A 24,516-nucleotide genomic window follows, 5' to 3' on the forward strand; every position below is an offset into this window, starting at 1 on the left:
GTATCCTTAAATTGCAAAAGCGACTGGTTAAAAGATTTTAGAGACCATCGCGCGACGCCCGAGAAGTCTTTCTTGAAAAAAAAGGAGTAACAAAAATGCACCAATTAAGAGGTATTTATACAAATACAGAAGCTAGAATGTACCATCGTTTACAATATTCGAGCTAAAAAAAAGAACGTTTCCCATTTTATGCGGTAATTTTATTAGTGAGAATTAAAAATCCCCCTTGTAATCAGGTTGGTCGTTGGAAATGAGTTTTCGAATGAAATTAGTTTCACGAGAGATTCGCATTAATGTTAAAGCATAAGTATGAATGCAAAATTATTGCCAACTAATTCGATTTTTACATTTAATTTTTTAGAGACGCAGTGATTTGTGGCGTAATATTATGGATATTGATAGACCAATATTTTTCCATCTAATTTCGAACTAAAGTTTCATTTCGATATTGCGCGTGAAACAAGTGCTCTTCCCTATGTTTACGTCTATGTATAAATCTTTTTGTTTCTTCAGTTTCTTTTCAAATTGAGCGGTTTCTTCCATTCGTCCATACGCTTGATTCGCGTTTTTTATCCTTTCGCGCAAATTGCGCGATAGTTCTTACATCGAGCGTCTCATCGATCGAGACGTTTATTCGCTACGCGGCTGCTTTTAATAATGCGTGTGTGATGGAATCATGTTTTCATTCCTAGCAAGATATTAACTTGTTTTTCATCTATTTTTAGAAGAAATAACGAATCGGCGAACCGTAGCGACAGAGAGAGGAAGAGAGAGAGAAAGAAAGAGAGAGAGAGAGAGAGAAAGACGGAGGCACGAGAAGAGAGCAAAAGATAGAACAAAAACCGAGTGAAACCGGGCGCTTTGTTGTTGCGCGACAGTGGTTGGAGGGTATAATTCATCGTTGTAACAGACTCCGAGCACACCGGCACAAAGGTCAAAGCTGGCCTGGACTGGTCTCGGCAACGCGCTCAGAATTACGATATTTTGAACAACGGATTCGGCGGCCGCGTTCGTGTATGTGTGCGGTCGTTCGTTACTTTTCGAGCGACGTGTCAATACCAGACGATTTCTGTCGGACAGGAGTCGTCACGCGGTATAGCGCGCGCTATTACCCATGTAGCCGTCATATTGATATCTCTCTCCCTCTCTCCCTTCCTCCCTCCCTCCCTCCCTCCCTCCCTCCCTCCCCCCCCCTCTCTCTCTCTCTCTCTCTCTCTCTCTCTCTCTCTCTTTTGCGTATAACAATGCGTGATCGATACTCGGCTGGGTTTGGATACGCTTTTCCCCGCGTACGCGACTTGTCGAGAAGCGGTTAAAATATTGCGCATTCGATGATCTTTTCGCTTCACGTTACTATAACCGAGTATAACACGCGAAACGGCCTCCCGAACGATCACTCCCGCGTCATCCTCACATTGGACAACGTACGCCATGGACAACGCAGGAGTTATCATCACCTTCTTTGGAAGATGATGATAACTCCTGCGTCGCGTAAACAATTTTTGTCTAACAATAAGTTCCGTAATCTTGTTGGTATCTTGAACATATACGCGCCATTGCATAATTCATAATTATTGGAGCGACGATGTCGTATCTGCTATCGTATATCCGCGCACAATATCAGAGAACAGAGAACCGCGCGTATTAATCTATTTATATTTCGCAGAGAGCTCCGTTAATCCTTCCGTCATGGCGGAAGTAAGGGGGTTTCTCATGGAACGTATGAGCGCTGTAACCGAGAGGGACACGCTGACTGATTGTGGTCGCGACGATCTTGACATCGTGCGGGAAAGTCTGTCGCATCTCGCCCGGATTTATTTAAAAGAATAGAATTGATTTTCGTATCATTCATCGCGCAGGGAGAAACCATTCGTTCCCGTCCCTGTACCTCTAATTCCTGTGTCGCCTAAACATTCATGCGCTTTTAAGTCACTAAGTTTTACCACAAGCTTGATTGAAATTAATTTCCAACTAATTTCAAAAGTCAAATGTTATTGAAAAAAACAATTTTATTATATTTGTGCGTTACGTACATCTTAAGATTTGTCAAAAGAATAATGCCCAGAAAGTAATATATGAACGCCATTGAAATTCGACTCAAAGAGAAGAAGAATGTTAGATTATTTTCGAACTATTGGAATACGTCCAATGTATCGTAAGGAGTAACTTGCTGTACTTCAGTCAGGCTCCGGGAACGCGAATGACAGTAGAACGCGATATGGCTTGGTCTACCCTCCCCGATAAGGGTACGCAGCTCGGTACGCAGCGCTTTAATTCAAGCCGTCTCTGCGGGCACCGTGCAGGTATATCTCACAGCTCACAGCGCATTAAATCCGCCGACAACACCAGCGTAGCGCCAGGCAACGTAGAACAGAGTTTGACGAGCTATTAATTTATTGTTTCAAATTATCAAATAACGGTCTTCCACGAAGCGGAGATTACGGCGCGTAGGTTCGCTTTGCGGTGCACCGGACCGTGTGATTACCGAAGTTCGGAGGCTATGGTGCCTCAGACATTTCGTGGGCGCCATTCGCTTCAGCGGACAAAGCTACGAGAGTGAGAGAGAGAGAGAGAGAGAGAGAGAGAGAGAGAGAGAGAGAGAGAGAGAGGGAGGAGGAGGGGGAACAAGAGAGGGAGGAAGAGAGAGAAAGACAATGAAGGAACGTAGGAGAACGGCGGCGGGGCGCAGCATCAGTGCCGGTAACAGATCTCTCCATCAAAATTGCGTGCGCGAAAACTCCCACGATTTTCGGCTACGTAATTATTACCTGTTGTAACTCCACCGCCGCCGCCGCCGCCGCCGCCACGCTAGAGATCGCCGTGGACCGCCAGAGGAAGAATGTTGCCGACTCGAGCGTATCCACGGTAGCGCGAGATCTCGTCTTGATCTTTACGTAAGGAGAAAGTCTCGATACACGTCTCGATACGCACAAGCTTGGCAAAAACGAACTCAACTGCTATGTGGAAGACGCGGGAGTTTCCATGCAAGGAAGGTGAAACGTTCGGCGGAGGGATCTTCTCTCCGATTCTCTCTCTTCGGGAGAGGGGACGTTTGATTTACTCCGAAGCGTCTAACGTAACGGTCTCGTGTGTTTACATTCTGTATTCCACGAGCGATTCAATGAAATTTTTATATTTTCCCGAAGGAACTTTATACGTCGTATATATCGATATCTCTGATTTCCATCCTATCATCTCTATCTTCTCCTTGATTGCGGGAATACGAAAGTTAGATCGGAGGGACGTGAGAACCTACGTTACGTAATATAATACGACAGTTCGGCCCGCTCTTAATGAACATGCAAAACATTTCGCGATAGACGAGGCATCGAGGCGAGGATCGGATTGTGGCTTCGTGAATGACGTTACGCGATCTCGAACGATTCGTCGTCGAGCGAGCGAGGTTCGAAGGGAAGGAGGCAGGGCAGGGGGAGAGGAGCAATTAAGCGTTTGGCGAATCAATAGCACCGGTGCGGCCAGATCGCGCGCGGAGTAAAACGCGCTACTCGAATTTGACGCTGCCTGCTTACTCTCATGTGTATATGTGTGTATGTGTGTGTGTGTGTGTGTGTGAGACGGATCTCTCGATTTATTTACGAAGAGGAGAAGGAGAATGTAAAATCAGGATTCCGACAGATGGCTCGAATCTCAGACCTCAGGCCGTGAATACGTGGGCAGCGGGGGCGGCCGGGGTGGATTGGGGGAAACGGGGGGGAAGCGCGCCCGACCTCACGATTTTACGCCCCCGGGGCGTACCGCCGATGGAAAAGTTGCGCTCCGAGTACTCCACTTTGTTTTTTTGGACCCGTGAATCGTAGCAGCTCGAAATTTCCGAAACACCCCGGCAGTCCCCCTCATCCCAACCCCCGGTCTCCTCTGCCATCACCCTCCGTACATCGTAACATGCTTCTCGCGTTTGCCGCGTACCTATCTCCACCACGCGAGCGTTACTTATTTATTTATTTATTAAACGAGTTACACAACCGGCGCATGTGTCCGCGTTATCTTGAAGACTTCCGGAGCTGCCCGCACTCGACGTATTTCGCTCGGGCTCCCACCTACGTACGATATATTCTCGCAAATTAGATCTTGCACGCGATTGCGATCGGAGCTAAATTTCGTTGCGCTATCTGTATTACTTATATAATATTTTGGAAAGAAGAGAAATCTGTTTGCGAATATGTTCTTTTACTTGTGATAAAGCGAAAATTATTACCTGACGTAGGGAAATTAATCTATAGGTAGGTTCAAGTCTCGAGTATTAAACGTACGGATTGTAGCTTTTACTTATATGATAGCGGCGATGGTAATAACGACGGTAAACACGTAAATAGTAATAACAGTTTGATGAAAGAGTAAAATGATAGTGGTTAAGGTGTAACGTTAAGAAAGTCCCGTCGAAGAGCCGAAGATGTGTTCAGGATTACCCAAGCACGAGGAGTTACACGTATCGAGGTATTCGAGGCAAAAGGATGACGTAAGTCACGAAACATTAAATTGAAAGAAGAACCGCCGTAAGTGTTGCCAAGATTTTTTTCTTCCGCGTTTGCCGCTCTTCGGAATCTTTCTTCATTTAACGCACAGAATGGTACTCAATTACCAGCAAAGTTTTACAAATCCACTCGACCGAAGACAAAGAGCGGCACTCTCCGCCGCCCTTTTGCCAACGTATTTATCCGGAATTAAAAGAAAAGCGTTTTTCTTACGCTCCCGCAGTTTAAAACTTTTTCCTTTTAAGCAGCGCTCCGGCGTTCCGTCTCGCCTTGCCTCGCCGCCGCCTCATCTCGTCTCGTCTCGGCTCGTCTCGTCTCGTCTCGTCGAGAAATAAACGTTCGCCCGAGACGGACGAGGAAGAAAAATACCGGTTATCCAAGCTTTGAGAAAGTTCGCTATTAGGACGATGAAAAGCGTTGTTTTAGCGTTCTAATGGTCGGGATTAAATCGTATATACGCGCGGGGCACGGAACGCGCGTATATAAATCCGGCGCGCAGCGCGGGCGCGGGCGCGAAAGTTGACCGGGCTCGCAGTCGTGGGCGAGGCGGATCTCTCGCGAAACTCGATAAACGAAATTAGCGAGAGTGATCTCGCGGGGCGAGCCGGGGCTTTGCGTCATTACGCGCCGCCCTTACTGTGCTTATCGAAATATTTTTGCCCATTATCGGGGATGTTGTGACACGTAATAATTCCAGTGTTTAGGCTACCCGTCGTGGGGTATTAATAAACGGTAATACGTAGCTTCGCGGAACAGGTTTAGCTGAGTTAGCGATAAATCGAAAGAGGCCCGGTAGGCACTTACTTGGAATTAGCGCGTTGCCGATGTCGGACGTAAGATATCTACATCGAATTACCGGTTACCAAGTATTAAGTGCAAATAAAAGGTACGGAGAGGCACACGTGTGTGGATGCCAGCTTGCAAAATTTTAATTGAAACGGGGCACGTTTTTATATGCCGATTCGAGCTGTTATTACACAATTCGCATGTGCGTAATAGCGTATATATGGGTAAAAATCGTCAGTCACGAATACCCATTTTAATAAGATATTATCTCTTTTGTAGTAAATATAATGACTTCCGAGAGAAGAGAGAGAGTGAGAGAGAGTGAGAGAGAAAGCAAGCGGCAGAGAAATCCTTGAAACCTGCGAGCTAATGCAATCAATCTTTTTTTTTCTAATGCCGATAAAATTTCTTTCGCTGTAACATGCGCGTAATGCTGTGTCGCGCTCGAAGTGTATTCCACGAGTGTGTCGAGTAATCGATCGACATGCGATACAGTCGGAGGGAAGTACAGATTTTTATTTATGATGAAAATTGGCAGCGTCGTCAACCACGATTCACATGTGGCAAGTCGAACCGTCAATTTCAATCATGACGAATCAAATTGTGAGATTGTGAACGTTATTTCGATAAACGCCTCAGGCCAGACTTGATTCTTTTTTTTTATATATGAAACACTGAAGTATCATGTGTGCCGCTCTGACAATTAGGTAACAAGAATTTAGGAGCAGAGAGAGAGAGAGAGAGAGAGAGAGAGAGAGAGAGAGAGAGAGAGAGAGAGAGAAAGAGGGGGTTTTAATAATCAAATAAAATAAAATAAAACTGGGGGAAAGATATCAAATAACGTAACAAATGATTGCGTGCAAGCGAAACGTCCGATCTCTCTCGTCTTTTTCGTATTTTCCGCCGTAAAACTGCGAAACGTAATGAAGCTCGTATGACGTGGCAAATGAAATAATGGCGGTTCGTGCTTCTTTCGCGGAACAATGGTCGGGTTACCAGAAACGCTTGTTCTTAATTACGTATCGCGCGGGTGTGCGGCTCGGTGTAACTGCGCACGATGCGCACGTAGAACCGCGCGGCGGGCGAGCATAAACAATGCAAGTATCTAACGACGAACGTGGCGGAGTAGGGGGAGGATTTTGAGCACTTGGCACGTAGGGCTCCCCGCGAGCCGGCGTCCAATTACCAGTTGGGCGCGTATCTTCATGGGGGGTCCCATACGCAATTGTTGTATTTCGCTATTGTTCTGCCGTGTGATTGGACCCATTGTTTTTGCTCCTCGTAATTATTAAGCGGGAGAGCCTCCGAAAGGATCCGGCTCTCGCAAGTTGCCTCTCCGAACCTTTCCTTCCCTCCTCCCTCTTTACGATCGCGAACCCTTCGACATTATTTAACGAGGAACAACGCGAAAATCGTCTTCCGCGGTCTTCCCGTTTCAAGAACTCTAAAGAGATAGTGCAGAGAACATAACTATATCTATTCAACGAGAAGAAAAAGACGATGTCGCGCGCCGACGGCCATTGAAACTCTAAACATTATGCCAACATGAACCTATTACCTTAATATCATGTTAGATTTTTGCTGTCCGAGTAACATCAATCAAAGTTGTGCCAAGACGAAGATAATATCACACATGGAAGGGTGCCCCAGGCATTGCGTACTTTCTCTCGATCATAGATACTGGAGGCTAAACTAAAGAACCGTGTCATCTGTTTCAATGTCGTGGCATTAATACAGTTTGAACTGGCGATTGAAGGAGTTGTCAAATATATTTGTATAACTTGATGAACAAACATCATTTCTTGTTTAATTTTAGCGAAGGTGGTGGTAGCAGCTTTTCGATTCGCCATCTGGTAATGGTTAATAAAAATCGATAAAACACGATTCGATTTAATAAAGAATATTGTGCAATACTTTGACCACGTCCATTCTATTTACTTTTTTAAGAGCAATATATAAATGTTTTTTTTTTCAGAAATCGCAAAAATAAATCTGAAATACTTTTTAATTATCTAAAATTTATATATGAAGTCAAAATTAATTGTAATACAAAAAATTTTTTTATCAGAGTTGATAAAAATCTCAGATCTATAATAATGAGTCAATAAGAAAGTCTAAGATGCTAATTAATTAAGCGTTTCAAAAATCGATTTTTTAAACATTCTTTACTTAAGACAGAAAAAACATTTTTGTCTACTTTCTGGACCACGAGAAATGTCAATCTCCAATTTCAGATACTTGCTAATTATTCTCGTGCAGTTTTTCCAATGGGAAGATGGACGTATATAGGTAAGGAAAATATCGAGGCACGAAATAACGGAACCAGTCTTTCGCTTTTCAGACGATTTTCGGTTTATTGAGTTATTCTTCACCTTTGCCGATCAAAGGTACCTAAGACATGAGTCGAAAGGACTAAGTAATCAACGTCTATCGTTATGGAGTAAACTGCGAGATACATGAAATCCGCGGATGTTGACCAAACATGTTATTGCTTTTAACTCTTTTAAATCTGGAAAAATATGTTGACCAAAAACTGTTACGTTTTTTTTTCTCGCATACTATTTGACTTTGTTTAAACAAGGTAAACCACCGATACGACCCGTTTTATATCGCGAAAGCATATTTTCGCGGCGCCTACTTTTTATGCGTGTGATAGATAAAAAAGAGTTCGCCCACGTTACGGACTGTGAATCTGGAAAAATGCAGTTCCTGCAATCTGTTCTGATGGTATTCCGTTGTTGCGTTTCCCCGGATAGACAGAATATCTCGCGGATGCAGGATGTCGAAATTTCAGTCCGTTCGCCTCTATTTCAAAAGTTTCAAGTTTTTATTTTAGATTTAAAAACACGCGTTCGATGAACGTGCAAATCTGGCGGAGAGCTATTTAAAACACTATCGAGAGTTATTTACTGTAACTTTAACAATTGATGCGAAACTCATCGAATAAAATGTACGGAGAAGAAATACATGTTGATGTTTAGAGCTTCCGTTGCGATCGAGAATCAAATTTCGGTTTGCAAATATTTAAACTTACTTCGTCGATTCCTTTTAATTGATATTAATATCCAATATGAAATAATCGTAAAAGTAATCGTGACTGAATCTTAAGAAATTTCTGCTACGTAAGTATTTAACGCAAATTTCTCGGATATTTTTTTGGAATTTTCCTTTTTACTTGTTCGTCTCGCTTTTACTTTATTTCGTGAGCGACGCGAAGATGTTCGGGCGACTTGTTCACGATGCAATCGTACGTAACCGAAATTCTGCGGTGCGACACTCACTCCGTATCACATTTCCTTTCCGCCCGAGGCGCTACAGTGTATTATACGTCCACGTAGAATAAAGATCCTTTGACAAAATTCTCCCAAGGGACCCTCTTTAGGGATGGCTATATGGCCACCAGGAAATGACTGAACCGCGTTAGGATATTAAGTTATGTTAAAGGCGTCTCCCTCTCTAAGAAAAATGTGTGTAAGGTCCTCACGGACCTACGATCGAGAGATCTTGCTGGCTCAGGGCGATTGCAACCGAATCTCTGAACCATTTTAGTACTTCCCCGAATTTTCCTTCTCTTCGTGTCACATAACAGAAATTCTTGTCAAACATAAATAATAATAAAATTTTTATATAAATATCTTTAATAAAATAATTTTTTTTAAGAAAAAAAAAACAATTCATGTCTGTGACATTTTTGTAAAGTAAAAAAGAAAATTAGAAGACAAATGTATATATTTATAGTACCTAGTCATGGTATTTTTTAAAATTAACTTTCAACTTATTTAAAAGTCTTACGCATGATACAATTTAAAAATTTTAGCGTAATACAAATGCTAAATAAATTCGTGCTCTAGACAAATCTTTTCAGTTTGATATCTCGAATAAGCAATAATAAAAATCGCTTTGTAATAAATTTAGAGTTGAATGAAAGAAATTCCTCGACTGCCAAAGTGCGAGTTAGACAGTTAAAAAAAATATTGCAAAACCAAGTACGTTCGCGTTCATCTTGGCTAACTAATTATCCGAGCATTCCTCGAAAGCAACCGACCGACGGGCCTATATTTCACGGATATGGCCCGCGTAACCGGCGGGATTTGCAAAAAAGCGAGAAATATCAATAATAAAGATACGAGAGTAACTTTAACGTCAGTTGCTCCGACATCGGTCGTTGGCTGTAACCGATGAAGACGTAAACCCATGTCCGCGCGTAATTTAGAGTCCTTAAGTCCCAGTAGGTGGTTGGCCACCACCTGGGGCTCGAAACACCTTATCGCGCCCACGGCTACTACACCCTATCCCCTCTGGTCTTCTTTCTTCCCGCGAGTAACAGCAGTTCTGGTCTTCTTTCGACATTTGCCTAATATCGTGACTATATGAATAATACTTTATTCGTGTGAAATTGTTTAATGTAATGTGGTTAAAAAATTCGTCTCACTGTCGAGATACTTATTTTCTGCATAGAACGATGACACCAAATGTCAGCTTTTCCGTCTTTAAAAAGAAAATTAGGACCGCTTTTATCAATGTTATCATAAGTTTACATTGTCGTTACAATATACGTCTTAAATATTTATATATCATTGCCGCGTACTGAACTTTAAGAATTTCTAAATATTCTAAAAAAGTAAATGGTTTTGTTCTGAATTTTTCTATATTTTCGTGTGCAAGATTTTGGCTTTACAACATTCGGAAAAAAATTTGCAATTTTTCTTGAGATCGTGCATGTTAAGTGGTATAGTTTTTCTTTCTCCGTCCATATTTCTCTATATCTGCCAGGTTCTGACAGTTCATGCACGTTCACGAGACGATATTGCCGTGCAAGCTGCCGTGCTGGAAGATCGTACCGCGCGTATTAGTCGACACGCGCGGACATCGCCGGGAGAGGGGAAAAAAAGATTCCTCTCTCGCGGCAGCTTTCGTGATAGGACAACGTTTGCGCCGGAGGGTCAGGACGGCCGCTGCGAGCGGTCAACCGAGGCCCGATGCCGCGGCCGACATCCGACCTGACGCCGATGCATACGCCGCGCCATTACTTTCAATTTATGTTCCTCGCGATCCTTAAATCGGCAAACTTTCGGGGACCGCCCGCGGGGCTCTCCGAAGCGCCTCTAAGATCTACAGGGTGTCCCGAGTATTCACTGCGATTTCGTTCGCTAAGGAATTCGTCGGTCACAACTTGGAATTGTAGAAAATTAGCTTGACAGCCATTCTCAAGTATAATTTTCGAAGGATAAATATTAGGCAACTTTGTAACTAATTTTCAGAATTAAAATTCTGTAATTCTTATGATCAAAGTTTGATGGAATTTGTGTCTAATAATGAAAAGAGAGTCAGTTTTACTTTAGAACATCTATTCGAAATAAAACATAAAAAAAAACACGCAATTTTTTTACAGCTTAGAAATTCAATGTCAAATTTCGTTTCTATCAAAAATCGATTTGTCCAAATAAAATTTTATTTGTATTAAATGGAAGAACATATTTATAATCTATTTGAGAACATATAAAAAGATAAATAAACTTTGTTACGGCAAGAAAATGTACGAAACTCGAAGATTATACATAATCACATAACATATTTTATTTAAAATGGCTTTATAAAATAAAAAGATTTGCAGTTGTAAATCGTGCCTTACAGTGGTACATAAATAAACAGAATAATTTAAGATAAATCTGCATAAATTTATAGGATCCACTCGTTCTTGATCTCTGTGATACAAATGATTCATATAAAGATACGTTCGGTAAAAAAAAAACTAGGAAGAACGTGAACTATGAACGACTATAAAAAAATATTAAAACTCATATATAACATCAAATTTTAAACATCTGAATTTAATTAAATATAATACGGAATAAAGGCAAATGTAACATGCAGCATTATCGATAACTTGCCCAAAATCGGACCGTGATTGTCCTAAATCGAATTTATGAACTTCCTCATCCGAACGATCGACTTCTGACGCTATGCGCATTTCTCACGAATTGCTCTATAATGCATATTTTGCGCGCATACGTGCGTGTTTGACGAGGGTATAGGCGTATGCGTGTCGCGATCGCTTTTCGGGCAGGAAGCGCGCGCGTTTCAGGGAGAAGATGATCGGGCTTGGCGACGAGGGGCGAAAGGACGGTGAAGGGGTTGACCGCAGCGCCGGGATATCGTGTCCGGTGCGTACACGTGCACGCGCGATCGCAATGGGTGAGCTCGATATGCCTCCCCCCTCGTAACTCTCTCTTCGGTTCGTATTTTTGCGGATTGTACGCGGGGACGTCACGTCGAGAGTATACCTGGGACCTCTGATAAACAGATTTCTGGAGGACCGCGCGCGTTGCATACTGCGTTCACTCACGCACATACGCTCGCGTATAGACGCGGCCGGCTGAATCGTTCGTCGAAAAAAATTTCAACACCCGCGACACGCAGGGGAGAGTTCGCGTTTTGATCGTTTTCCTTTTGGCGCAGTTTGAGAGCGCTTCGGAGAGCGAACGTGTTGCGAGAAATTGAGCATAAAGCACGTGAATGAGAATTTCTGATGTTTATCCGAATATAGCTTGAGCGAAACCCAACCGTGTTGCTAGCAATAACGCAATTTTATTATTATTATTAAGCAGCAATGGACAAATGCATATATTTACAATTATTCATTGCAATATTATAATTCGATTAGATAGAGGACTCACCCACGTGCCATCTCAAATTCATAATTAAAATAATATGTAATTGGAAAATTGTTTAAATCATTCGCACTCGATCTATCTGAAGCGTCCGTTAACGATTATTATCTTAAGCAAATGTGTTTGACATTCTTATAAGCGTAAAAAAATCTTTAGTTGTCGCTTACATTTAATGTGCTGCAATTGCAATACTGAGGATGTTGTTTCTTCTAATTCATGCACTGATAGCATTAAGATTCGACAAACGAAAGTTAGCAAGTTCCAAAAAACTCTCGCGAGATTTGTTCGGTCACCAAGCAAAAATTATACTAAATGTTAACCGCCTTGTCTGCAGTGTCACCGGTTGCCAAGAGCTACGAGGAAAAGGGTAGGAAATGGGACGTTCCCCTTCAAGGGCGTGATCCTCGAGCAGGGTGCAGGGTGACTCCCTAAGAAGGTATAGAAGCTACGTTATGATACGTACTTCGTTTCTCAAAGTCACGTAGGCCGGTCGGCGATAGACGACGCGCGATCCGGTCAGAATAAGAGAGTTGTCTCTCACAATGCGGTCCCTTCCAACCTGATGGATCGAAGTGAGTTTTGAAAATGTATGCGCACACGGCCAGATTCACAAGGAGGGCTGTAAACCCCGCCTTAGGCCAGGCTCTCGGGAGGGTCCCTTACATTCAGCACTGAATTTCACCCCATATTATCGCGAGAGCGAGAGCAAGCGCGCGCGCGCGCGCGCGCGCGAGAGAGAGAGAGAGAGCACCCTTCCGCACACCTCGCATCGTCCGTTTGCCCTCCCTTCCTCTCCGTGTCCTCCCGCCGCCCTGCCTGTCGCCGCCATGTGTGTACGAGTTTCATGCCAAGGCAGTGACCCACGAACCAACATATTGGCGTTGTTTGAAGAACGAGAATTGCTCGGGTTGCACGCCGCTAGGGTTGTTCCCGTGACACACACGAACGCCGATCGATCGATCCTGCGTCGCATCCGCGCGATCGGTCCTGCGAGCCGCGTCGTAAATGCCGCAGATACTCCTTTTCGTTTCGTTTTGTCACATAGTCCGAATAATGACGCGCGCGTCGCTCGCGTGCTAATAGAAGAACGCCGTTCTAACGCGCCATCGAGAGACCCTTAACGAAAGTCACGCGAGAACGCTCAAGTGAAAAATTGGCGTATTCGATGGCATAATGGCTGGAGGTACCCACTTATCCACAAAAGTTAGAGCTTTTAGCAAAGGCCCTTTTTTTAGACGCTCATTGTATTTCCGTTTTCTTGCTTCTAATTTGTACCCTAATGCGGAGAGTCTTCCTTTCCTCGATTTTATAAATTGTAAATTTATTATACATGATTATACACACTCGTTTACAAAAGATTCGTGATTACGTGAAATTAGCTTAAATAAGCACCGCGGTTACTTTGTTTGATTGTAACAATTACCATACAATTTTCGATATTATCCTATATTTCTTTGTTAACAGTTATGTGTGAAGACTAACAATGTTGCAGGAATTTAATACATTCATATTTTTATTTATTACATAAAATCTTATAGAGAGATTTTTTGCTGCACTATAATCGCTGATTTATCAAGACTTGTGTTAACATTAATTACGAAGCGTGGGAAGTTACTTTCATAAATATGAGAAAATTTTCAATATGTATATCATATCGATAATAAATACTGGTCGGCTATAAAATGTGCGTCTTTATAGAATAAAAAGTTTGCAATGAAGATTATTTTGATACGTAGCCTACAACGAGAGATGCATTTTTTATATAAATAAATTAAAAGAACTTTTGAACAAATTGGTAATAATACAATTAAAAATGGATAGGCAGAAAAGTTCATATAAACGTATCTAGACGATTGTTCGCAGCTCCTTCATGTCTACATTAAGGAAAAGAGAGAAACTCGTCAGTTTACGATTATTCAAATTGCTTCCCCTTCTGCGTGAGGCCGCTCGCCGGCATGTCGGCGAGCATCGATACGTAGCCCCCTCGGTTGCGCGCGATTCTAAACCTCGAATTTATCCCGCCCCCGCCGATATTCCGCCGGTCGTCCCGCCGTCCGCCACCACCACCATCACCGCGGGATTCTTTGATAATTGAGGTCTAGCCGGCAAGAGTATAAGGAAAGGGATATTTGTTCTCTCCACTTAAAATCGAACCGCCTCGCATTCCCATATTACGCGGCTTTCGTGCCGCTTTTCGCGTCCCGCATGCCCCCCTTCGGAATACCTTCGTAGCGTGTGCGCGCCGCCCACGCTGCATCTCGTATATGCATATGCACACACGTTATATGCGTGCGCGCGCGCGCGCGCGCCGACACGTACGTACGACTATACGAAACAAGGATGTGAGTGAGTGAGTGAGTGAGTGAGTGAGTGAGAGAGAATGAGAGGGAGAGAACGTTCACGCACACGCGCCTGCGGCCCGCACAGATTAAACTCACGCACAGTCCGGCCCCGGGGGCGGCGTGCCAGCCAACTAATGAGAGAGACGAGCGAACGCGATGATAAAGTCTCCAGCTCTCTTGCCCGTTCCATACTAACGCCCGAATCGTTTCCGTCGAGACCACTACGAGAAGATGCCCTCGCTCCTTCTTCAGGGGCACCGCCGCTGTTTTCGTGGGCAGAGCGAATTTAACCCCTTAAGGACCGTAAGTCCCGCGCAAGTCACTGCGCGCCTCAAGAATAATGATAGCGTAGAGGAGAAGAATGCGCAAGCGAGAGAAAGAGAAAGGGAGAGGGAGGTGATCATGACGCTTTTAAATCGCGAGAGAGATTCTTGATATTTACGAATTTGCGCTAATTTAAGGTTTGGAATTTACATTTTCTACGGGAAAGTTATTGAGAGTCGAATGGAAGAATATTTTACTTGTTTCCCAATATATTCCTATACATTTTTATAAATATGAAATACATGTTGTGATAATTTCAAAATTAATTAAACTTAATTTGAATTCACTTGGAGACGCACTTGATATTTATATTATTGGCATTGTCGCTGTTTTATTCTAAGTTACAATTATAACATAAAAGATATATTTAGTTGATATTTTATTAGATACACTCGTCTCTCTACTTCTATCATAAATTACGATCATGTAACGTCGTGCAGTCATGAAAGTATAAATCCCTCATAGCGCCAACCACCGAGAAAGTTATGATCAAACGAAACGCATTGTATTGTTTATGAGAGTGCTCTCCTGGCAACGCAGATAGAGCGCGGATAGAATGCATCGCGGAAGCGACGGGCTGAAGAAGCTCCACGGTGTGTTTGCTATTTGCAATAACCCAGTTTGTTCATTGGCCGAAGTTTATAGCCGCAACATGTTACGAAGACAAAGAGATATCCGCAGTGGAGGAAATTAGAAACGAGAAAATACCATTTTTGATAGCGCGGGCAAATGGGTCGCCCTGTAGTTATATACATAAAAACTCTATAAACAATCTGTCTATTTCGTTATTTTCTAAAAGTCGCTATCGAGTATTGAGTTTCACCAAAAGAAAACGTGTCGTTGTGGTGACTAATATCGCACAATCTTGTCGTAATCGTAAAGATTAATTCTAAATCATCAACGCGATAAATCAACGAACGACCTCTGGCTCTTTTTAATACGGATATCTCTAAATTCGTCCGAAACAAAAAAGAACTGAAGAAACCGGTAAATTATATCGTTTAAACGTCGCGTCGTATTAAAGATAAGTTGTCCGCCGGCCGCGTGATAAATTCGAAATAACCGCGCGAGACGGCGAGATCGTGGGTCACGCGGGATACGCGCGTGGTAGATTAATCGATATATTGATCCCAGTTCCGGTCCGTTTCTAAATTCCGGTCCGCGGTAAGCGGGCCGCGGGGAACAGTCGGGAGTCGGGAGCGTGTTCGCGCGGTGGGTGCACGATCCGGGTCTATACCCCCTCTAACCCGCAATAACGGACCGAACCAATGTTTTATCGCGAATTATAAGAGCCGACGGGTACGCCGCGGTTGGGCGCGCGGGTCCCGTCCCGCCCGCTCGTTTCGTGTCCGGACGACGACGTTGGAATTCGCGCGAGGACGGCGCAACGGCGCATCGGCGTCGGCTTTCAAACGCTACTTGATCACGCCACGCTCTGACCACGGGCGATACGAACGAGAGACGGGAGAGAGAGAGAGAGAAAGAGAGAGAGACAGAGGCAGGTATATCACGCTCGAGCGTAGGCTGTTCTCCCGCCCCCTACATCCCACGGCGGAATCGCGAAATTGTCGGGGGATTGACACGCGGTCATTAGCGTGATTATCAGTACGATGCGCGGCCGCGCGGGGCGAACGCGCCCGCAGTCGCGGCTCGGACCGCCATGTTTCTTTTGTTCCCTTTTCAAACGCTACCGGATCGCGCGCGCCACGCAACCGCGCGCTGCCGGCGATGAGTTTTCGCCTTGTCGTACGATGCTAACGCGGGGAGATGATCGGGGCGAGGAGTCCGCGAGGTCGGGTCGTACCGTGCGTGGCACGGCCGAGACGGCCGAGAGGCCACGACGTACGGCGTACCGCTATTAGAATCGCCCTCGGTGAGGGCGGGCGCGGGCGCGGGCAAGAGAGGCGAGAGCGCGTTCGCTCACCGTTTCCACGTTCCACTTCGCGGGATAGCGGCTAATTCGAAACATACATCAGGTTCGGCATCGCTGGAAGGGCCGAACGGGATGGAATCGAATTATCATCCGAGGTGAGTCGTATTTATTATTCTTGCATTACGTGCGCGCGCACTCGAATGGAATCTCGGTCGCGTTGGAGATTGACCTTCGAGTGCCGTGGCGAGGTCGCGTCTAGTCTTTTAGCCGGCGCGGATATCGAGAGAGAGAGAGAGAGAGAGAGAGAGAGAGAGAGAGAGAGAGAGAGAGAGAGAGAGAGAGAGAGAGAGAGAGAGAGAAACCCTGGGATACAATCCACATACTAACTCGACTTTCTTTCAGTTTGTTATTTTGTGACCGATCATTTAACGAAATTAAACTCAATATTCGCGTTACGATTCATGGTTAGTCGTAGTAATTATGGGTTAATGAAGATACGCGTTTTATGAAACGCGAAGCGAGAAGAAGTGAATAATTTACCGCGAATTATGCAGCGTTTTATAAAGGCTTTGGGCCTAGGGCCTAGGGCCTAGGGCCTAGGGCACAAGGATTCTTGTAATCGTTTACGACTCTGTCGTAAGTCATACGCCGGTGTCGGAAGTCAACGCACAAGGATTGACGTTAGCGTATGTCGTATCTATCGCGTCGCATACGCGACGGATACGACATAGGGCCAAAGCACATAACATGGCGTAGCGATATACGACGGTCGTAGTCCTCGACCTGACAGATCAGGATACGCCAAAGCACAAGTGCGTTACTTACGTCCACGACTACGACCGTCATATGTGCTTTGGCCCTTATAATATTGTGGCAAAAGCAGAAGCGTGTTCCTTTATGAGTCATTTCTGCACATACGTTGAAATTTAATTAGAAGTCCTAAAATTCAAGCTAGATACAAATTTTTGCTTAGAGATCTTTGTTTAGAGAAGATTCATCAAAATATAATACTTTTTATATAAAATGATATAATTATATTATGAGAATTATGTATAATTATATAATATACCCCCTCCCCCCGTATACGTATATGTGTATATAGTTCCCAAATCTACACACTGCATTATTGCACGCAATCCCTATACTGTATCTTGTTACAATTATCCTATATTTATACTTATATACTGGAGATGGTTTACGCGTCCACATAATTATAAATTATTAATAATCGTTCTATCACGCAATTGCCGCAACAAGTGACGCGAAGACGTTCAGCGTCGCGTAAACGTGCAGATGCCGCTACTCCTCGAAAGCCGCCGCGAAATAAATCTGCGATAAAAAGCCGTCATCGATATTCCGCTTGCGGACGGCGCGGCGCAAGCTTTGACCCTCTTATAAAAGTACGCCGGGGACTTCAAAGGGCGCGTCGCGCACCGTTCGCGGATTCAAAGTAGCAAGAAATCACATTTCAAAAAGACCTCACAAAGTCCAGACGTTAGGTAAGCCGGCAATTTGCATGTTATTACCGCGAGGCGTTTGTACTCTCGGGCGGGGGCCAGGAGACAAGGCAGGGAAAGGGGGAGGAGGAGGAGAAGGAGGAGGCGGGAGGGCGGGGGCGTTGGCGTTTTGCCCCGCGCGCGCGAAAGACTTGTTTATTGTAATTACGAAAGTTTGGGCTCCCGGCTCGCCCTTGCCGCGCGGGCGTTTCCTTTGTCCGCCGCCCTTCGCGGACTTCGCGAAACGAAGTTTCGGAAGAATATAAGAAAATGGAGTCGCGCGGTGAACGCGCGCCGGGAAATGGACGTTTGAATAAATACCGATTACGCGCGCGCGCTTCTTTCTCTCTCTTTTTCGTAGTGGTAAATATTTATTCATCGCCGCCGTTGTTGCCGTCGCGACCGCGAGGGAGAGAGAAAAAAAATCGTCCCAAAGCAAACGTGATTTCCCGTCGCGTCGTCTCGCGTCGCCCGACAATCCGGCCCGCGGCGGACTCTCGCGCTATTTCGAGGACGACGATTTCGATCCGTACGGGGAGACGAGTGGATTGACGTAACAATGAGGCGAATTACCGCGAGACGTATTACGTGAGGTGTAATCCCGTCGATGCGTGTCGAGAGACGAGAAGAGGAGACGTTTGAAAGGGCCCACGAATTTGCCACGCGTTTGAGTCAACAAGCGCTAACGTCGCGCTTAGGGATTGGCAGACAGAGGGAGGCGGCGGGGGCTACGCAACGTGATCTGGAGTTTGTGTGCGGACGTGTTTATAGAAAAATCAGCTCGCGATCCTCACGTTTTCGGGACAAGAATGGCCCTGGCGGCTGGCACCTGACAGCCCGAAGCGCTCGCGATGTGAAAGGATACTCGGAAGGGAAGACGCGCGCCCCGTTTGCGGTCCCCGCAAAATCAATAGACGATCGATTTGGGGTGTATCCCTTTACATCGCGGGGGGATCACCGGGGATTTATTGATCGGACGTCCTATTGATCGCTCGTTCTTTTTACCGAAGCACTTCAGCGCATAGAAGGATTCGGCTATCAAGCCGAGGATTGAGAACGTCCCTTCGATCAAAGCATCATTTGTCCGCCGAAATAATATAAATCAGTGATGTGTTTTCGAGAAATTGCTCTTTTGTCCATATTTATGTTTACCTTTCCGTTTTTGAAATGTTTTTTTTGCCGCACGCATTTTGTGAATGTAACGTGGAATGCTGTTTTAATATTGAATTAATATCGAATATAATAATATTATAGAAAATATCTATATGTTTCATAAAGATTATATAAATACTTTTTGTCGTTAAAGTCGTAAATGTAAATACGCATTTTATACCGGCAACTTCAAAGGTTTCTGCGTCATCAATGCGAAAATATTACGTGATGTATAAATAACCATATAATGCACAATATACATTTTATTCTATGAATTACGAGCAACGAGGAAGCTTGTTGGATTTGGGTGTGTACGAGGATCGTTCAATCGCAATTTAGCAGTTATAGATATATCGGTCTTCTCGCGACGGGCGCAAACCACTTAGACGGAGTCGAAGTTACCGCCTCGAATTATTAGGTAATTAGGCTAAGATGGTCCCGGTGACCATCCCGATGATGGAGAGGCACGGTATATGCACGACTACCTACCGATGGATAAACACATGGGCAGATTACACGGCGCTCTCGGCTCTCGCATAGATATATGCAATTTAACTAGTAATTTCGAACTTACACCGGCTTAACTTCGGGAGTAATGACGTGGTAGTTAAATTGCATCACACGAACGAGTTGCGGCGTTATAACGTCACGTCCCCTAAAACAAAATAGGTTACAGTGAATTTCTTGAGAAATATCTTCTCTGACAGGTTGAATATTGCTTTAAAAGATGCTATTCCCTTTTCTGAAGTAGAGCAATATAATTTTGACAAAAAATATAAGTCGTTAAAAAGTTTATTAACATTACATTAATATTTAACATTACATTAATATTATCATAAATTCTAGTAAAAGATTTTATTCAGAACACTTTTATATTATTAATGAAACAATTTATAACAATTTTGAAAATTAAATATTAAATATTTAAAAATGTCAATATCAAAGTCTCGAAAATAAAAAGGAATGTTATTATTACTAATTAAATATAAATAATGCGCGAAAAATAGATACTATATACATATACATACTACCTATTGCAATTGTAATTTTCATTTTTCTCTGAAAAATATAAAGAAATATCATAAATAATTTGGAGCCGATTAGAAATTTTAGTATTGAAAACACTTGTTCTAATATTTTTTACGTTTGATTCATATTATGCTTCCTAATTTCGAAATCGATTTTTCGATATTCGATTCTTTTTTGATATCTCTATTTTTAATTTAAGACATTTAATCTGAAAAAGTTGCACAAAACTAGCTGTGAAACTGCGATATTCTATCGTATATTCGGTAATCGTGTCAGCAACTCAACGTTCGTCATATAATATCAATGGTAAAGAGAGAGAGAGATGTTTATTTTTTATTATGCTAAAGGGAGACTTTAGATACTAAAGTCGCGGTCGATCGTCGTGGCGAAGAATGGCGAGCGAACTCCGCCTCCTCCCTTCTAAGCGTTACCGCGAAGCACAGCCAAAGAGGCGGTAATTCGCGTTATTCTCCATCTGTAGGCAAATCGCAATTGCGCCGGGGATACCGTGCCGGTATCGTGTGGCACGAGTGACGACTCGTACCACGCGACTGCACTCGACTTGACCCCACTCGACCTCACCACTCGATCCGTACTCGACTCGAGTCGAATCGGCGGGTCTCGTTAATTGTGCAACGCGGCCCTCCGTTGTTTGCCGATCTCGCTTCTCTCGCCAGTCGCCCCTTTCGCTCCACGGGCGATTCACGAACGACCCGCCGATGAATACCGACGGGGATCGCATCAGGTTGTTCCACGGGCGCTAATATAACACCGGCGCCTCTTCTTCCTCCTTCCCGATCGAGTCACGATTTAACATAGGCGTGGTGCGCATCGCTTTCCAGCAAGAAGATGGACGGCTTGACCTCTCTCGTAACTTAACGTAGACTCCGATCGGCTGTCCAGCCACGATCGAGGTCCACGAACGGCGATTCGCCGTCATCCGCCCGTGAAATCGCTTTCTTGTGTCGCCGATCGGAGCTTAACTGCGGGCAGTGCTTTTAATGTTTCAACTTTAACTACTCGCGCGATACATACCGAGTCAAAGGTATATAATACGTTAACACACGGATCAATTAATACATTTACTATTCACTATAATTACGACAAAATTTAGAATTTATTTTATTACGGTAAAACGGGCGTTCCCAATGCTGGTTAAGTGTTCAAAGTGAAAAAGATACGACAAACACATGAACGGCTTCGTTCCGCGAGAATTATATTTTATATTTTGACATTAAATCCCGTAAAAGAAACAATTAATTTTAATAATAACGGTTGATTCAAATTTGCATTGAATCGCTTGAATGGCCAGTCGCGGGCGCGCACAAATGGATCGGCGAGCGACATGGCGCCCAAGGGTACCGTATTGGAGGACCACGCGCGTTGCATGAAACTGTCATGACATTCGTGGTCCCGACTGAAGAGAGAATTACATCGAAATGAATCTGACATACATGCGGCGCTAATATACACCGCTATTTATTCGAAATAATCAGTATTTAATGTCGTCAGGTATAGGCGCTGGCCTGATGATAAACCGCGTTATATTGTGCCTGTGATTATTAAAGATGAATCTAATATGCGTGCACGGCTGATTTTGATCCATATAAGGCCTCCTGAATGTGGCAGGACGTGACGTACTCGACAATGCTAGACAACTACGGACCGTTAATAATTGTTTCGAGAGGATGATTGAAACTGATTGTTCCGAGACCTTCATTACGTCTCGTCCTGACGGTCCAGAATTGAACCATGACGGTAAATTCTTACGCTAAAACAATTGTGACTCATCATGGAAATTGTGATTTTTTAGCGCATAACTTTCTCTCATATTGTAATCCATCGTGTCCGCGCTTGCGAGTATATAATCGCGTAAATAAAAGCAATAACTGATTGATTTTTCATTAATTTTGATAAATTATTGTTCAATTGTTGTATAAAAAATATATAAATTATTAATTCGTGTTTAAAATATAGTTAACAATTTGTGTCATATTTTCGCAAAGCAATGAATGAGATATACTATTACAAACTAAAAAAATAAGGGACGATTGAACGACACTAATTTCTGAGCACATTCTATAATAAAAGAACCGAATGAGAAATTTCGGGTTTGTCTGAAAACCGCGAAAAATGCCGAGAGACTGCTCGTCTGCTGTGAGAAAATATCGACCGACCCCGTACACGAAAACACACTTTCCAAATGGCTGCATTCCAACCTAAAATCAGCGACGCTCGTCACCACACGCCTACCCCTTCGTCGCGCGTAGGAAGCAAACGAGGTACAACATAGGATACGAGACCAAACGTCGCGCGGGGAAGAGAGAAGGAGCGAGAAAAAAGGGAAAGAAGAAAAGAGTAGTCGACTCTACTAGCGAAGGGAGGAAGAAAGAAGAGGGCGTAATAACGCCGGCGTGAAAATTCGCCGAAATCTCCGGGGGGGGGGGAGGGGGGAAAACAGAAGCTGCGTCTTGGCCTGTGCTCATAGGCACCTCTCTTTCCCTCCACTTTTTCCCGCTTCTACTCCTCCTCCTCCTCCTCTTCCTCTTTCATCGTTACCTCCTCCAACCTCTTGTTCCTCCTGCGCCGCTCCCGTTTTCTCCTTGACGGGGGCAAAAGCACGAGTGGGACGGGCGAGAGGAGTCGGGGCAGAGCGACGACAGGGGCGTACGAAGAAAGGGGCTGCAGCGTGGTAACTCGCAGCGCGCTGTGCACACAACAGCATAGTGGGGATAACAGGGGTAGGGAGGGTGACAGGGTGAACCGGCGTACGGTAGTGGCAGTATACCCAAGGAGCATACTCGCCGGAGGGGGGAAACGAGGGGGACATCGATATCGGTCATGCGCAGATTGCGCTAGGTGCCCGTCGTCGTTTCCGCCGCCTGTATACGTCGCGCGCGCCAATGTATCCGTGGATTGCGCGACGCTGGCTGCCGGGAGAGATAGCAGGGATGCGGTAACGTCTCGTACGAGTCCCAAGCTGGCAGACGCATCCGATATCCGTCTGCGTCCCGTGCCGACGAGTCGGCGCTTCCGTCTCTTCTCACCCTCCTCCGGTTTTTTCTTACCTCGTCGTACGTATCCGCCACCCAATATACGCGCCGAGGACTTTTCGGGCGGATTCGAATTCTCTGCTGGACAAATTACGCGGGTCCCTCGGAAGATAGCCAAGTCCGAGAAAAATTTACAAAGGGAATATCTCATCTGAAAACAAAAGCAAAGGAGAAAGATTTCGTAAATTAGGGAGTTTCTGCATTGCTTTCTTTTTATCTATTATAAAGTATTAGACATTGATTTGGATAAGAGGTAAAGTTCATGCAATTAAACTGATCTTTTGTATCTATAAATTTACAACAATTTATTACAAGAATTGACTTAAAATATATCTTTGAAAATTCTACCAAGTATTTTAATTCTTGGTTATTTCAGGACGATTTTAATTTTGTAAACTTTTTGTAAGTTTTATTGAACTTGTTTGACTTTAGGCAAGTGTTTAAACAGTTTGCTCCGTTTAATCTTTGAATCTCACATTTATAATTGCTGTACTATTTCGTACTGTTCTATACTATAATGGTTATTTGGCAAGTATTATTTATCTTGTAAGTTCTCTAGCGGAGTAGAATAATACTGGCATTCATGTCGCGATATTTGGCTCAATAAAAGTTTTGTTCGATCACAAACATACGTGCAATCTTTCTTATAAATTGATTAAAAATGTTAATTCTTATTTTAACAATAAAAAATAAAAATAAAAATCATCTTTCAAAACCTTCATTGTTTCTCAAATTAAGTACATTTTAAGCATATACAGGCAATTCTGAATTTATATAAATATATCACGTTAAAATATGTTGTTTATCCCGGCCTACCAATTTCAGATTATCACGAATGATTTCGAATACGTTAAATCTGACGTTTAAGGATAAATTTAAACTTCTGAGTAGATTCGAAAAAATAGGTTTGAGATGAATGAAAGTAGATCTCTTGGCGTTCGATCGTTCGATGGTTCGATTTCGATCTATCGCTCATTGACAACGAGATGGTTCGTTGGCGTCTCGTTTCATCCGCCATCCTCATCTGTCCAAATATTGGCGGTAAGCGGTAACTCACTCACCGGCGTCGCTCTCGTAAATCCACACTACATCTCTCGACGCGGTTCGGCCCGCGTAAGTTACTTCGCGACGCGTCGCGTCGCGCTCGGAGTTAGGGGTTAGGGTTAGGTTAGCCCGTCGTCATCCCTCTCCGGCTCCGGTACAGGCAGGTATATGGAACAGGGCCGCGCAGGGTCCGTCGTGTGACTGTAGGCGGAGGCACCACACCCCCGCGGGGGCAGGCGATAGTACCGCGCCG

Source organism: Temnothorax nylanderi, unplaced genomic scaffold (assembly GCF_030848795.1).
Source record: "Temnothorax nylanderi isolate EJ_2023f unplaced genomic scaffold, tnyl_v1.0 TNYL_tig0096_pilon, whole genome shotgun sequence".
Classification (NCBI taxonomy): Eukaryota; Metazoa; Arthropoda; class Insecta; order Hymenoptera; family Formicidae; genus Temnothorax; species Temnothorax nylanderi.